Genomic DNA, 14,755 nt, shown 5'->3' on the forward strand with positions numbered 1-14,755 from the left:
AACTTTTCTCTCTTCAGAAGAGACATACCATCACTCTTCATACTCAGTTGGAGATCCCTTCATACCCCTGGAAGTAATTATTACATTTCTCCTTTTCTTCTTCATCTTAGCAGAAACATTCCAGTTCTTTCCTTTTGTTCCCCACAGATTCAGTTTTTCAATGTCCTGGCCTTCTTTGTGATGGTCTTCTATCTCTTCCAAGTTTTCCATCTTCCTACGAGTTTACGTAGTCTTAAAATTAAACTGTATGAGTAAGCACGGCATGATAAGATCCCTAGAGCCTGTTTTTCTTTTACTGTGTCCCAGTGCATGCTTTTAAACTATATTAACACAGTGCCTTATGAAAAGTTGTCTCAAATCAATTTGTATGATATAACTTGCAACCTTCTCCCAGAACGAAACAAATGTTCCTGATACAACACTTATGTAATTGATTCTCATGAACTTTAAGGACATTAAGAAACTCTGGGAAATTAGTTACCACCCACACAGCTGACCAGCTGTCAATCAAGAGTTTAGAGGCTTTTAACCAAATATTTTCTTTTGACATGGAATCTAATGCTTTTCTAACCATTCTCTTTTACTATAAAATGTCCCTACCCTACCAAAAGCAAATCTTTGAATTATCTTACTAGAGAGCTTTTCTTTTACAGGAAATTCATTATAAAACTTTGATACATGCTAACAACAAAGTTGTCTTTTTGTTTTGTTTTGTTTTGTTTAATGCAGGGATCAGTGAACTGTTCTATAAAGGGAGAGATAGTAACTATTTAGGCCTTACAGGTCACAGCTGGTCTATGTTGCATATTCTTTTAAAAATTTCTAAACAACCCTTCAAAAGTGTAAAAAACAATCTCAGCAAGTGGGCCATACAAAACCAGGTTGCAGACCCAAACTATTCGTCCACAGCTTGCCAGTTTCTGTTGTAAATGGTTCTTGGAGGTCCAACAGGGAGTTGCTCAACTCAAAAGAAACAGAGCTATTGGCAGTCTTTGGGTCAAGGAACTTCATGGCATTTATGTTATTGAGATCATTTGTGTTTCTCTTCTGAGCCTTGGATTTTTTGCTGTTTCATGGCTATTTGAGCATTGAATGTCAAGGTCTAATGACCATCTAAAACAGGTGTGTCCAAACTTTTTTCAACATTTTTTACCAAGGGCCATATGCGGTAAAATACACAAACAGCCAGGCCACTCACTCGAGGTGAAGTGTACGTATTGCCTCACCTGGTTTATTTAAGTAAACTAAATATATTTTTGGAATTTGCTGTGGGCCAATTAAAAATGGATTGCGGCCCGCAGTTGGCCCGTGGGCTGCAGTTTGGACACCCCTGGTCTAAAAGAACTCTCCTTCTGCTGGGCATAAGATGATTTACCATCTAAGTTGAAAGCATGGAGAGAAGTTTGGGCCCTAAGAATTGGTTACACTTGGGTTTGGAGTTAAAACAGAACTCCCTCCCAGGATGAGATTAGAGAGAAATATTTTTTAATTAAATTTATTGGGGTGACATTGGTTAGTAAAATTATATGGGTTTCAAGTGTGCATTTCTATGATACATCATCTATATATTATACGTGTATTCACCACACAAAGTCAAATTTTCTGCCATCGCCATATATTTGACACCCTTTACCATTTTCTACCTCCACCCATCCCCTTACCCTCTGTAACCACTAAACTGTTGTCTGTTTCTATGAGTTAGAGAGGAAGTTTGATAACTGAGTGACATAAGGCACCACCAGAAAGGGCAGTCAAGTGCAGAACCCAAAGTTTCTGTTCCATGTCTTAAGTTTGAGAACTTCCATGACCAGTGTTTTGTATTTGACACATTCTATGGCTAATGTCCATTTTATTACTAAGAAACCACCAAAGTCCTTAAAAGGAAAGTTTAGGATGCCTAAGTACGCATTGTTAAAGAAAAAAAGTAAAACTTGGAAATGAAGCACAGGGAGGGCAAAAATGTCCTTTTATTCTAATACTGAAGAATTGTTTAACTGGTCCATTCAAGAAATGCCCCACAACAAAAAGAGGAAAATAATGCACAAAAGGGAAGTTTGGAGTAAATGGGGTGGTATCCAGGTCACTAAGAATAAGGAACCAAAAAATATGCAGATAGCTATCTGGTTAGCCGTCAGTAGCCCTTTCTGTATTTCTTAACTAGAACTTTCCATCCAAAGAGATTTAGTGTAGTGCTTTAAGAATACTTTGCAAACTACAGTTAAATTATATAAAACTCAATGTTCCATTGATATTCCTGATGATGATGAATACTTGGGCAAGTTAAACTATTTCGCTAAATTTCATTAAGAAGACAGTTAAATGTCTTAGCCCTGAATTTGTACTAGTTTAGGAGATGATGCAAAAATTATACCTCATTTAAGTCAAATGGTAAACACAGAGATACCATATGACCCAGCAATTCCACTACTATAGATATATATCCAAGAGAAATGAAAACATGTCCACAAAACTTGTATACGAATGTTCATAGAAGCATTATTCCTCATATCCCCAAACTGGAAACAATACAAATGCCCACCAATTGATGAACAGATAACGAAAATATGGTATATCCATACAATGGAATATTATCTGGCAATGAAAAGGAATGGCATGGTGATACGTGCTATAACATGGAGGGACCTCGGATATGCTAAGTGAAAAAAGCAAGTCACAAAAGACCACATATTGTATAATACCAGTTACACGAAATGTCCAGAATAGGCAAATCTATAAAGACAGAATATAGATTAGTGGCTGCCTAGAGCTTTGGAGAAGTTGGAGATATTGTGGGGAGTGATAACTAATGGGTACAGGCTTCTTTTTAGGGTGATGAAAATGTTTCAGAGTTAGATTATGGTAATGGTCTCACAATTCTGTAGTAAATACACCAAAAACCACTTAATTGTATACGTTAAACAAATCAATGCTATATATGTAAATTATATCTAAAGCTGTTAAAATGTACTTTAGTTCATGCATGACTAATCTGTTCTCTGATGAGATGCCTATTTAATTCGAAGTTACTAAATTCCTTGTTTTTGTCTCTTATGTCAGATCATTACTTACACTAAAAATTTAAGTCTTTGTAGACATGTTTAACATTGAATTATAACTCATTATACCTAGACTGTTTGTTTAATGGTTGTTATAAATTTCAGGCACTGCTGCAGTAATGTGAAACCACGGTATGTCATATTTCTCTGATTAGTTTTTAATATGAAGAGTGATACATTATTGTTAAGTAGCAATGTAAATTATAATTTAAGATAATTAATTTAAGACCTGGGACTAATATTAAAATTAACTATCAATGAATAATCTTTGGCAAAATACTACCTCATGAGAACTTTAACCTATGTATTATATATTTTATATAAACATAATTGATTCTTCATAACACTCAAATAATAAGACTATAACTATTGTCTTATGACATGCCTTAAAAATTAATTTTATCTTAAAAACTAAAGTTTAACATTCTAAATACCGTCATCTGCCATTGTTGAGCTTATGTGATTTGTGATGAGTAACACATATTGAGATAAAATTACTTACTTTGAAACGTAGCTTAATAGAATAGATACTGGTAACTCAGAAAGAAAAATTATTTTTATAAGGCCTTTACTCAATATGAAGCTGTAAAATTATTTACTTACCATATGTTCTACCCAGATGATAAAAGTTATTTTTTTCCTCATCGAAACCTCAATGTGTTCTTTCAGAAGGGGCAAATAGCTTTCTTGCTTCTTTGCTGCTTTTGATATTTCAAAATTATAAATAACTGAAAGCAAAAAGCAGGTTAATAAGAGAGATTCTTGGCCTCTAAAGAAATTGGAATTCTGAGATTTCTTATGTATCTTCTGATTTAGTTGTTACTAGTTATAAGCCAGCCATCCATATGACTGTCTTTTATTGATGTGTATCTATATTCTCATCTGACATTTGAAAACGTTGCTTTAAGATTATGTTCCAAACTTGGAACAATAAAAAATAGGAGCAATTTTTTTAATATTCAAAACACGTTCGATACACACTAGACAGTCACTAAGTAGCACCAAAGGTTCTGCTCCCTCTTCTATAATTCAGGATGTGGCTCTCACAAGTAAAAGGGATGTTAGAAATAATTAGTTTTAATTGATTTGTTCCTAATTGCTTAATTAGATCAACAGTAGGCTGTTCTGTTTACTGCAATGACATTTATGGGGAAAACCGTCAAGTTAAGAAAAAGTTAACATGCAAAATGTTATTAATGTGATATTATTAGATACCCTTTCAGGATAAGTAAAATCATCTTCACGTTCCTGTAACAAGCGCCAAGTGAAACACATGTCTAAAATTTTTTAGCAAATTTTAAATAGCGGCATGTCAATTAAAGATTAGTGTGGCGTGTATTTTTAGTTGTTGCTTTGTAGATTCCTTAGGATGTGTGTGTCATGTACCGTTGAGTCTATTCCGACTTGTGGAGACCGTATAAATGAGTGATGTCCGCAGGGTCCTGTCCTCAACAGCCCTGCTCAGTCAGCTTCAGTAGACTCAGCCTATGGCTTCTGTTATGAAGTCAATCCATCTCATATTTGGTCTTCCTCTTTTCCTGCTGCCTTTTTCTCCAGCACTATTGTCTTTTCCAAAGAATCTTGCCTTCTCATCATGTGCTCTAAGTAGGACAGCTTCAGTTTTGTCATTTTTGCCTCCAGCAAACTTTCAGACTTAATTTTCTCTGGGACCCACCTGGTCATCTTTCTGGCAGTCCAGAGCAGAGCTCTCCTCCAGCATATTTCAAATGAATCAAATGTTTTTCCTGTCAGCCTCCTTCACTGTCCTTAGGATGAGGAATCATAATTGCTAATCACAAAGTTTGTAAGAAGAGATATTTTTACTTCTTCCTTTCCACTATTTATGTCTTTGTTTATTTTTTCATCCTTATTGCACTGGCTAGTCTCCTACATAATGTTGAATGGGGATAAGACTTGTCCATGGAGACAAGCTAAAGAGCCACCCAGTTAACTGTCAACTAACTGTTAGTCACGAGTCTAGTGATGTTGAAACCACTTTTTATCTAGTCTAACGATGATTTCTAACCATCCATTATTCTTACAAAATGTCCCAGCAGGAATGAATTTTTGAATTGACATACCAGGAATCTTTCTTCTTATATGTAAGGGTAAAATAAAACTTGAACATATGTTCGTAAATGATTTGTCCAAAAAGTTTTTTCTAACAGTCTATTCAGTCTACTAGTTATCCATCACCATCTCCTTAGGAATAATTTGACTTTTGCCCTAATGGTACATCGTTAATTTTTCTCCATCATGCATTTCACTCATTTATTCATTCAAAAAATATTTACTGATCCCTTCTACATACCAAGTATTGTTGTAAATACTAGTGATACAGAAATGAACACAACACAACAAAAAAAATCGAGTATATTTGTATGATGGGTTTATATATTTTTTTCCAAGATACGATTCTATACTTTCCTTAAATGAATTTCATTACTTAGTTTTGACTATTTCCTTTATTTTTCATTTCATTTCATTTCTTTTCTTTTCAACAAAGCTCATTTCCAATCCTCACTTCAACACTGTGCTGCTCTATCCACCATGGACCCACTTCTAGAAATATCAGATATACGTTTTCTATTATGCCACCTAGAACCTTAGATAAGATGCTTCAACTTTCAACTCAGACCCAAACTCTAGACACACCTCCAGCTGTTAGCTCTGCAACTTTAAACTAATTTCTGGTTGTAGGGATCCACCTAATTGTGCATTAACTAGAAAGCTGCATGTGCAGGATAGTATTTATTAACTTTACTGATAAGAACATTATCCTGGACATTACTATTGCCAAGGGAGACAATACAAATTAGCCTTCATTAGTGTTTTCCTAATGAAGCTATTCTCATAGTTAGTTTTTAAAATCCAGGAGTTATTAGCTAAATAATTTTCTATAGTATTCTTGCAGGAGTGAGATTTATAACTTATATCTTTCCCATTTACAAAAAGATATTTGAAATTGTTATTAATTTTCATAAATTTCTAAGATATTTGAGAAAGACTAGTTAGTAATTTTTATTCTTTAGATACACAGGGGGAACTCACAAGACCCATGAGAATCCATGAGTTTTCATTTACTTAGCTTATGTAGTAACTAGGATTTATTTTGACGTCCTGACTTCGTATTTTATATAATACTTTCTCCTAATTTCCAATCACATATAGAAATATTTTCATGGACATACTTAATGACTCTACTAAGAAGGATAACTTCTGATCACATAATCAAATTTCATTACCAGAATTTAAAATAATAGAAAGGGAAATGGATACACTCCAAGACGGTAGGTTAGAAACGTTACTATAAAATATATCATTAATATTTATTCCACAACTATTTCTTGAGTAGATATGTCCCAGGCATTGTGCAGGTGTTATGGATACAGAAATGAACAAAACAGAGATGGTCTATACGGTCTCTGCCCTCATGGAAGTTTCAGTACAGATCCAAAAATCAAACAAAGAGAAAAGATGCTGAAAAACAAAGATATTTCTGAAAGTTTGAGGATAAAGGAAAGGGAAGAGTATAATATGGTTAAAGTAAAAACTGGAGGAAAAGATGAGTTGTTTTGGGGGAAAGGAGCAAGCAAGGGCCAATGTATAAAGAAGCCAAACTCCTCTAACTCTTAGAGCTCCCAAGATTAGACTTCTGAAGCCCAGGCTTATGCTCCCTAGGGAACTGAAGCAGGAACCAAACATGAAAAAGCTAAGAATGACTTAAGAAGCCCCACCCTCCCCAAATATCTACTTATGAGTTGAAATCTCTTCCATAGGGAACATAGTGTTTCATAATTATAAATAAATGACTTAAAATACAATTGCTGTAATAAGGACAAACAAATTTATACTCACATGTAATTGAGCAGTAGCAAGAATTAATGGCTAATATCAGAGCCTTCCCACAATAACTGAAGTAAATAAAGGATGTTAAACATTTAAAGTTTGGGGAGGGCTTCCCATCCTGCAAACAGAAGAATGCAAGTAGACAACTTTTTGAATTTAATAATTTTGCCAAGGTGCAATTGGGACAACTAGAAGCCTTATATTTTTTTCATATGTATTTCAGTTTAAGAGCCAATAAACTAAGCTTTTTTAAAAAAAATAAAGTCAAAAAAAGCAATCTAATTCCAGAGAATTTACTTAAGGTATCATATGCATTCATACAAATTACACACACACACACACACACACACACACACGCACGCACGCCCTATTTTTCATGTCTTTTGTGGCTCCTTTTTGAGTTTCAGACATAATATAGAATCATGCTACGCCATGTCTTCTCAGTATGGGGGCAATCTTGCCCCGTCAAAAACTGGTTCTTGAGGGCAAGGTAAAAAAATCTTAAATAGTGGCTTATAGCAGGCCCAAAAAGCCACCCTACATAAAAGATATCCAGTATATCTATGGTATTATAATTTACCTAAAAAAGACTTGGGGAGGGGGGTAATGATAAAAGAAAGGTTGAGAAACATTTCTCTATGAGCTCTATTATATTCTCTCCAGTGTTTCAAACCCTGGGGGAGTTTTTGGTTTAGCCAAAGGAACTTTCCTCTTTGTTCTACCTTCTCACCCTTCTCCAGTGTGGGAATAGCCTTGGTTCTTCTGACTCCTTAGAAGGGTTCTTTAAAGGACATACAGTTCCGGATTCTTTGACTCAAAATACTTCAGCTATCTGGGACACTTTCAGCTACTTCCCCAAGCTTTAAAACATTTTACTTAATATTGATTTTTGAATTTTGCCAATTCTCTCTTTTCTTTTCTGAACTCTATTCATTTTTCTGAACCCATATTACCACTTCTCTACCAACTGCCATTCATAGTTAGAACCACCATAGACTATAAAACCATATTTTAAAAGGACACCCATACAATACCAGAAAATGATCCTAAAGTCACTCCTAGAAGGTGTGACAGTATGTTATGTAGATAGCTCACGTTATTTTTTTTGTTGCACGCCTGATATTGGAAAAGAGTTCAGTCACTCTCTACCATTAATACTTTGGAAATTGTCAGTACATTCCTGCCAATCTATCTACTTGAAGCAAAGCTCTGAGATTACCTCTTGCTCTTCTGTGCCAGTCGTGGGAGCATATGAGAGGATGTTAATGTACTAGGCATTCAAGACCACACTAGTTTCTCTTGTCTATCTTGATCCCACAGTCTCTCTCCTATGTCTACAGCCCAGGAATGAGCAATACCTAACAGGCCTCAGTCACACAGTACTACAGTCATGCTTCATTTCTTTTACTTTTTCTTCCACCTCTTATATTGTGGTGAGACTGATGGTTTTTTCTCTGCGTTAATTCTCTCAAGAAGGTCACCTCTGGTAGGCACAGCACCTCCATGCTGTGCCACGACTAGTCCTACATCCAACCAAAGGGGTTTGAAATCCTCCTTGTTTATTATCTCAACCTTCTCTCTAAGATAGGTATTCCTCTCCTCCGGTAAATCTTGTTCCTAATTAGAGAAATCCACCTGGACTGTTACCCCATCTAAAATGCCAAACTACTCAAACACTGTTGACATGCTCAATATACCTACTAATTAGGTTATTATACCACCATGGGAGCAATTTATTAATGAAACATCTTTCTTACATGGTACCTAATGGCCAAGACTTTATTTAAGAACTATGACCTTCTAGTAAATATAATGCCAGTGAAATGTATGGAAAAAGCTGGGACAAACAAGTCCCAAAATAAAGAGGAAGGTGCCACTGACAATCATTTAACACAGTCAAATAATTGGGTGTCTTCCCTGATTACTGTAAGGTTCTCTCTCAGAATATCTGACTCATCTTTCATTCAGGAAATAGAAACCACTTATGTTTTATAAACAAGGCAAAAATTGTAAAGAAATAGAAAATGTCCCTTTTCTCAAAATCTTCACAATCTTTCATAGTATATTACTTGGGCAAATAACTAAAAAGTGGTTTTTTAAAAAAATTTATTTTAAAAAGCATTAGGGGTACATGTTGTCTGAATTATAAGTGAACAAAGGATTTAAAATGGAAGGTATCTGAGCTCAGGAAGGATGCAGCATTTAGGCTGAGCCCTGAAGGAGACACAGAATTTCAGCTGGTACAGGTTTGTTTAAAGGTGGTGTGGAGGGGAGACACTGAGTTTGTCATGGTGCCTTCCCTGAGTGATAAGCAAAGCTGAGAAATCAGTAGAGGTAGAAAACAGGAAATGTTTTTGCCAAAACATACAAATTCCAACCAACTGAAACATGGCTAGTAAAGTTCTAAAAAATGTGCAGAATGGAACAACGGAAAAACTACATAAGGTGAGTACATGTTTATAAGTCAGGACTACAAAAAAAGGATGTGATTCAAAAGTTAAAGATGTTAAAAACTGGATTAGACCTTTGTATAGCCATATAAAGAGTGAATCACTAACAGCACTGGCTAATCACTATATGCACATAAAATATACAAAAAGTGAAAAAGTGTATAAATTTTAATCCGTGCTGGAATACAAGGGTGTTAATCCCTCCCATTTACTAAGCACCTACTAGGTGACAGGAGCTGCCCTTTGTATGCATTGTTATATGTAATCGGACAATGATCTAGCCAGGTAGGCTTTAGGAACCCCATTACATATGAGGAAACTGGGGCTCAGGGAAATTGAATAATGAGAATTAGTTGGCACTCCTACTGTACAGTAGAGTCAGGATTTGACACCAGCTTTCCTGTTTGGTAGTCACAAAACAGTCATGAGGATGTAACCCCATGCCAATCTAGAATGATTTACATTTTCAGGTAAATTAAATGGATTCAAGGATACCTCCATAGTAATGTCACCCTCACTGGTTGCAATATGCTTTCATGAGTGACCCAGGGCTGGAGATACAACTGCACTCCAGGGAAGAAAGTCTTTGGGAGTGTGACGTATGTAGCCCATGAGGCCATCATCTTCATGTGGATGGATGAGAACAGCTGATGAGCAGAAGTGAAACGTCCATTAGGTTAAGCTTTTAATCAGTCATTTAATAGAGATCAGTGGCAAGAACAGCGGTTTGGGAAACAGATGGCCCTGATTTCAAATTTGAATTCTGCGATATGTATATCAGTTACATGAAAAATGCTAGACAGGTAACTTCACCTCCTTGACCTCAGTTTTTTCATACCGTCATAATGTAAGTTAACAGTAAATGTATGTAGGAAAAAAAGAGGGAGCTTTCGATAATGGAGAAGTACATCATTAAGGCTAAAAAGGCTTGGCCTCATTCAGGCGTTAATTTAACTGAATGATCTTGGGCAAGTCACAAACTCTGAACCTCTTTCTTGTTTTAAAATTTTTTTGTTGTTCAGTTACAGTTGATGTACAGTATTATTTTATATTAGTTCAGGTGTACAGCATAGTGGTTAGACATTTATATAATTTATGTGCTGATCCCCCTAATTAGTCCAGTACCCACCTGGCACTATACATAGTTGTTGCAACATTACTGATTATATTCTCTATGCTGTACTTTACATCCCAGTAACTGTTTTGTAACTACCAATTTGTATATCTCAATCCATTCACCTTTTTCACCCATTGAGGCTCTTTCTTGGTGAAATGTGGATGGCATCATTTACCTTTAGGGTGTGTTGTAAGATTCTGAGATAATGTGTGTCAGGTACCTAGAGCAGCTAGACTATATTATAGTAATGTACCATATTTAAATCATTAATACAATGCTTGACAAAATATGTATAAGTTTCCATCCCATTTCTTTTTAAACTTGGGCTTTATTATGTTATTGGTGACTATAACTTAAAAATACTACTACTATAACTTAAAAATACACTACTAAAAATCATAACAATTTGGTAAAAATTGGGTACCTTAGAAGTTAAAAATATTGCTAACTTTGTATTCTTTTTGAAAGATGAACTTTGTATATGTGTAAAATTAGTCATTCCTTTCTCTTACAGTCCCTATACATTTTTTTTTCCAAATGTGTTCCCTTCTAAAAACATATTTCATTAAGTAAAGTGCTCGGTTAATCTGAGAAATAAGACATTAGTACCATTAACAAAGGCTTTGGTAATTCTATTCATAGGAAAATTGTTAAACATGCTATCTGATAGGTCTGTTGGATTAGTGGGCCCTATTTGTGGTCAATATCCATTATCTGAACCATGAAAAATATCCATCCTTGCAAAGCTTCCCATCTCGCCCCCTCCCCGCCCCCCCCTCCCGTTAAAAGCAAACAAACAACGTAAGCTAGAAAATGAGTTTAATAAAAACAAATCAGGGTTACACCCTTGGTCTTCCCTATTTAAACAAGGCACAAAAAAATGCAAACATCACCGATTACAGTTGTATACATCTAATCTGTTATCTATGTCCCCACATCCAACACAAGGTTTATGAATCTGAGCAAATTTGTGAAGTTCAGCTTTCATTTTGGGTTTACACAAGTCATTAAAAAAATAGAATGTATACACCTATAAAGCTGATTGACCCTGGAGATTTTGCAGTGTTGTTCCCACTTCCTCCTTTCTCATCTAGATGGCCTTTTTAATGACTTATCCATGAAGAAGTCTCAAGTACGCCTTAGATAACTACTACATACCTGTCGGGAATTGTGACCGTCGCTTAAGGCTACATTTCCTACATTACTGAGGGCTGGTAAGAAGTGTGTGATTAACATGGGACTGCCATTTCCTGTACCTATTCCTCCCCTATAAGGCTTCGTTAAATGGGGTCATTCAAACCTCCCTCTGCCCCAATGCCAGCACTCCCACAAAGATCGATTGACTCTCATTTTTTATTTTTAGGAGTATGGGGGACATGAAAGTGTTTCCTAACTGGTTTGCTAGGAGTTTAAAATGCTTTAAACGAATTTGAAACCAAGTGAATTTGGCCCCAACACTCTGAAATATCCGTCCTGGGATGGGGGCTAGGTGTCGGTGTTTTGAAAGAACTAGAATCCGATGTACACAGGACGGCATGGGGTGGGGGAGGGAAGAATTGGCTGAGAGAAAGGAAAGGAATTAGCGTCTACAGAGCACATCCTAAGGTTCCCGAGTTGCTCCTGCCATCCGTAACCACCTCCTTGCTGGCAACCAGTTGGAAAGGGAAAGACCGGCGAGCCTGGGTTTGGATCCGAGGCAGTGGTCCTGGCCTCACCCGCCGGCCTAGACACCTGGCTTGTGGGGCCCGCGCAATCCGGCTCGACCCTCTGTTCCCTCCGCTCCTGCAAGGAAGCGGCATCGTGCTCTCGGTCCCTTCGGAGACCTTCAAATTCCTCTCCCCAAAGTGCTAACTTCAGGGGCTCGGGGGTAGCAAGGGGAGAGCAGACCAGAAGAGACAGGCCCTGGGGTCTCAGGGATTTTTTAGGCAGTAAAGAACGACGACCGCCCCCGGCGGTGGCCCCGTTTTCTCCTTGTCCCCCCCTCCCCCAAGTCCGCAGAACCTGCGGCGGCCGCGCTGCGCTTGGCGCCAGGCGGCGGACCCGCGCCCGGACGCTAGGGTGGGTGGGGTAGGGTTGGCGGGTCCCTGAGCCCCAGCAGCGAGCGGCTCCGGGACCACACACTGGGTGGGCGACTACACTCAGCCCGCCGGAGAGCCGGGAGAAGGCAGGGACGCGAGCGAGGCGGGGCGAGTCCTGCTCCAGCGCACCTAGCGGACCGAGCCCGCCATCCTCTGCGGGCCACCCCTCTCCATCCCTCCGCGGTCCCCGCCCTTACCTCTGCGCGCGAGGGTGCCGGCTGCGGGGGGTGCTGGGGAGCTCCGAGCTGTGTCTCGGCCGGGATCAGAGGCGGCCAGCCACAGCAGGGTCACCCGCGGAGCCGCTGCTCATGGCTTGTCGCGCCCCGAGCTCTGCGGCCGCGGCCACGGCGGCGCCTTCCTCCTCGTCCTCTTCGCGGGCTCCGAGCCGGGACGCAGCTAACGCCTCGGCCCCGCAGCCCTCCTCCCCTCCGCCTCCCCGGCGCGGACGGAGCCGCCTCCAGCGCCGCCCCGCGCGCAGCCGGGCCAGCGGCAGCCAGCGCCGCCCAGCGCCCGGCCCCGGGGTCGCCGCCGCGCGCCAGCCCACCCCGCGCTCCCAGGCCCGCTGTGACGCAGGCCGCGCCCGGGAACTTCCTCCCCTGCAGGGAGCACCCGGCGCCGGGACCGGCGGGCGAGGGCGGCCGCCCGCCCCTGGGGACTTTCTTCAGGACGTGCAAAGAAATCCTCCCGCGGCTTCCCGGCTGGGCCCCTGCGGCCTCCGAGCGGCCCACCCGGCGGCTCCGCAGTGGGGGATCGACTGCGTCTCGTACCTTCCCTCCCATCGCTAACAATGCGCGGAAAACCCGGCGCGTCTCTGCGCGCAGCGTTTGATCCGCTGCCGCGTCCTTCTCGCGGGTGAGATTGGGGGAAGCTCCCGCTAAAAATAGCCCTTGTGGGAATTCCCGGGATGGACTGGGGTGACTGTAGGGAGAATCCCGCCTCCTTATTTCCCTACCCCCATAAAAACAAGAGTGGGAGGGGGCGTGGGACCCATTGAGGTAGACGCAGAAGGAAGAAGGCAAAAGCCAATTTCTCTGGACCTGAAGGAAGCCCATCAGCCCTTTGACACACGAGTTTCCTCTCTGGCAGGAACCCCCGTGTTCCCGGACGCTGACAGCCGGGCTCCCTGATCTCTCGGCAGCAGGTTCTCGGGATGCTGAAATGGAATGCGCCGCCTACAATTTCATGCCGTGCAAAAAGGATGTGCATGACGGTGCACATCAAAACCACCTGTTGTTTAAGAGTATGGGGGAGGCGTTCGCCATTATTTATTGATCTGAACCATGCTTTTCTTCTCCCCATCCCCTACCCAATTTTAGGCTGGAAAAGCAAACTGCCTTCTTGAAAGCTGACAGCTATCTATACGGAAAATCTTCTGCCCGGTGGAAAAAAAAACACAAAACAACAAACGTACAGACAAGGTTACTAAGTAACATAAAGTCTTCTGGGATGCCTTATCAATACCATCTATTCTACGAGCACCAAAAACTAAACTATTGCTCTAACTTGGCAGTCAGGAAATGACAGATGTTCGTGAATAGAGCAATTAATAGACAGCTAATCGTCTTTCACTAGTTGGTTTGTTCTTATACAACAAACCTTAAGAAAGCAGGCACCTCCTATTACCCCATTTCTATTTTCAAGCTAAATTGAAAATTTGTCCAAAAGTTGTGCTCTTCAGCTTTTAACTGCTTTCCCCCTATTTTCCCCACCAGTGGCAAATTCCTACACTTTTCCAATTCCAGTACTGTTGTTGGATTTCCTTCCCAGAAGACAATCTTGAACCCTCTTAGGCCTTGGGGGATGATTATAACACCAGCCTTAACCTAGATCAAAACAGTAATCTAGGATGGGGCCTTCTTCCTAGATAGAAGGTGGAAAAATTTGTAGAGTGTTCCTAGGGAAAAGGCAGAAGCTGACTAAGAATTTGCTAAAAGAATTCGAGTACCTTGCAAGCCAGCAGGTACTATCTGAGGTAGCCTCAGCTCTTAAATATATTTAAACCCTCAATGAGGCAAGTACGAAGGGCACATACCTCCTGTGGAGGGCCTTATTCTGCAAGTGCTTTCTGAGTGCACCTCTATCCTTCTTGTACCACTGGCACCTGACCTCAAGCTTAGGCAAGCCTGTAATTCTCCCTCACTACCCAGTGTCAAGGAACCATTCAAGCCTAGACTTTGGACTCAGGTGAACCAGAAATAAATCCCT

The 14,755-nt window shown here is 39.9% G+C and overlaps 1 protein-coding gene across 2 annotated transcripts in view; it reads right to left on the reverse strand.

The window, feature by feature from the left end:
* LRRC8C (leucine rich repeat containing 8 VRAC subunit C) overlaps nucleotides 1-12,991 on the reverse strand; it is a 76,903-nt gene extending 63,912 nt beyond the window's left edge. The window contains exons 1-2 of one of the 2 annotated variants that reach the window (XM_081055012.1): nucleotides 12,748-12,991; nucleotides 3,660-3,784 (exon numbers count right to left, since the gene is read on the reverse strand). The gene's annotated coding sequence lies outside the window, so the exon portion shown is untranslated. The remainder of the gene's footprint in view (nucleotides 1-3,659; nucleotides 3,785-12,747) is intronic. The other variant, XM_081055011.1, reaches the window with a different exon arrangement.
* Nucleotides 12,992-14,755: the final 1,764 nt, after the last annotated feature.

This window comes from Rhinolophus hipposideros (genome assembly GCF_964194185.1).
Source record: "Rhinolophus hipposideros genome assembly, chromosome: 8".
Classification (NCBI taxonomy): domain Eukaryota; kingdom Metazoa; phylum Chordata; class Mammalia; order Chiroptera; family Rhinolophidae; genus Rhinolophus; species Rhinolophus hipposideros.